Here is a 2,500-nt window from a genome sequence, read left to right as displayed (position 1 = left end):
AACTCATTTCTTTTCCACTTATCTACCTTCCTCTTACTCATCGCCAATCCTAATTCTGTTCTATTCCATCCTCTTTGTCTCAGCCTCTCAGTTGTATATACTTATCTCAGCCACAATCCATGTTTAAATTTACCCATCCTGTAGTATTTCCATGTTTCTCTCTAACTCCCCTTTTCCGTCTTTGAAGCTATCTTCCTCTTCCTCCACATCTACTCGAATTATACTCTACTTTTCTTTCTTTTCATTCGCAATCTCTGCTCTCTCCATAGAACTCACTAACTCAGCTTTCCTACTCTGTTACTTCCATTCCTTGTCTCCTTCCATGACAGCCAGTACGGTAGCTATTCCTTCCCTTTCATCCTTTCTTTATCGCTCAGTTCTGTATCTTTGTTTTTCTCGGAATCAATGCATGTTTAAATTTTATCCTTTCTCGGCAGTCTCCATACTATACCAAAACGTTTCTTCTTCCCATCCCTGTAGCTTTCTTTCCTTCCCTTCCTTCAAGCCTATTCAGACTCCATCTCTCCACAAAACCTACAGTTGTCTCCTCTCTCTCTCTCTCTCTCTCTCTCTCTCTCTCTCTCTCATCATGCTTCCTCCTATTTGCTATGCTTACTACCTCATCTTCTTTCTTAAACTCCCTATCAGATTTAGTTCTCCCCCTTTACATCTTCCTCTTACCCATTTTATCTACTTTTATCCCCAACTCCCTTCCACTCCGTTTTTCTGCTTCCTAAGCCTCTGAAGTACCCCAACCCCTCTCCCTTCTGTTTTCCTAAAGCTGTTTCTCTTTTTACCTCTATCCTCTTCCGCCTACTTCTTTTATCTCTACTATACCCTTTTTATGTTAACTTGGCCTAAAATTGCTACCTTTCTAGCTTTTGAATGTTGAGGTCTCAAATTATCACATGAATATGATGATGGTCATGGAGAAGTGCTATGGGGAGGATGCAGAACTGTAGCATTGCCTTTTTCTGTCACTGAACTGTGTGAAATAACCTGCAAACAGACGATAATCTGGGCTAAGTTAAGGTGAAACAGCTAAAATACTCATACTTTCCATCTCCCTCTCTCTATCCAGTCATTTCTCTGTGCTTATTTACTTCTTTCATTACACCTTCTCCTTGCTGTCCTACCAACCATCTGTACATTCAGCTTCCTAATCTACCCACCTTCCTTTATTCGCAGTCACTTCCCTCTCACAAGTACCAAGTCAATCGCAGCCCTCTTCGCCTCTGTTCCTATCTACCTTATAACGCCTCTACACTATTTTCATTTTATCTTCCATTTCTACCAAGTTTTTTTTTTTATTTATTTTTTTTCTGCCTTTATCCTTATCACTGATATACTTCATTCTCATTCTCATCCTCTTCCTCTTTTCTCCTTCCTACTTACGTTCCTACCTTCTCTTTACTTCATTCTGCTCCTCACCATCTAACTCTTTCTTCATGTGTGCCTCCAACTTGATCACCTTTCCACTTCATTTAGCTCTCATCCCGACCTTCCCTTCCGCCCCTCCTGCTTTTTTAATACATTTTCTCCACTCCATCCTCCTTCCTGCCCAAACTTCTTTCTCTTCTTTCTTTCTTCTTGACTTTTCCATTCCTCATATCTTTCCTCTTTCCTCACCAACCTTCCTGACCTAATGAGTTCTTCCTCAAGCTTCTCTTCAGTTTCCAGTTCTTCATGTCTACCCACCAACCCTTTCCTCCGAACTCCTTTTTCCTTTTCTCCACTCTTCCCGTTCCAACTTAACCTCCTTCCCCCCTTCTAAGTTAACTCGCCTCCCCACATCCCTTCCTCCCCAGCATACTCTTCGCATCCTGTCCTCCCCTTCTTTCTCAGCAAACCCTTTGCTCCTCTCCTTTCCTTCCCAGTATTTCGCCCCTCCTTTATCCCCCGCCTCCAAGCACACCATATTCTCCCCTCCCCTCTTTCCAGACATACCCTTCCCCACTTCCCCTCATTCAGGACGATTTTACTCTGTCCATCTCCCCATCATCTCATTCTTCTATATTAACTCATCTCTTTCTCCTCCTCCTGAATTTTCCCTTCTCTCCCCTCCCTCCCTTCCAAGCTTATCTATCCCCTCTTCCCCTACCTTTCACCTTTACCGTTCTTCCCATTTTCCTTCCCAGCTTGCCCATCCCCTGTCTACATCCTCCCCTACCCTCTCAATTCATCCTTCCCTCCCATCCCTTCCTTCCCATCTCAGTCAACCCCTTGCCTTCTTTATCCCCAGTTTACTCTTTTCCTCCTTCCCCTTCCCATCCTATATTACCCCTTCTTTCCCCATCCTCCCAGCACACTCCCCCCCTTCCACTCTCCCTGTCCCTACCTGATAAAAACGTCCCCCACAAAAGCAGTTTCCCAGCAGCACCCTGAGGCAAGGAAAAGGAAAAAAGACTCACCCCCACTACCCCTCTGGTTTTTGTAGGTTCCTCCACACACACACACACACACACACACACACACACACACACTCTCTCTCTCTCTCTCT

The 2,500-nt window shown here is 44.2% G+C and overlaps 1 protein-coding gene across 1 annotated transcript in view; it reads left to right on the top strand.

Annotated features, from left to right (window-relative positions):
* Positions 1–2,500, top strand: part of LOC145408296 (uncharacterized) — a 396,553-nt gene that overhangs the window by 173,617 nt on the left and 220,436 nt on the right. The window lies entirely within an intron of this gene.

This window comes from Coenobita brevimanus, chromosome 76 (assembly GCF_032717465.1).
Source record: "Coenobita brevimanus isolate Jiangsu-jjx chromosome 76, ASM3271746v2, whole genome shotgun sequence".
Taxonomy (NCBI): Eukaryota; Metazoa; Arthropoda; class Malacostraca; order Decapoda; family Coenobitidae; genus Coenobita; species Coenobita brevimanus.
This window is presented reverse-complemented; position numbering and strand designations above follow the sequence as displayed.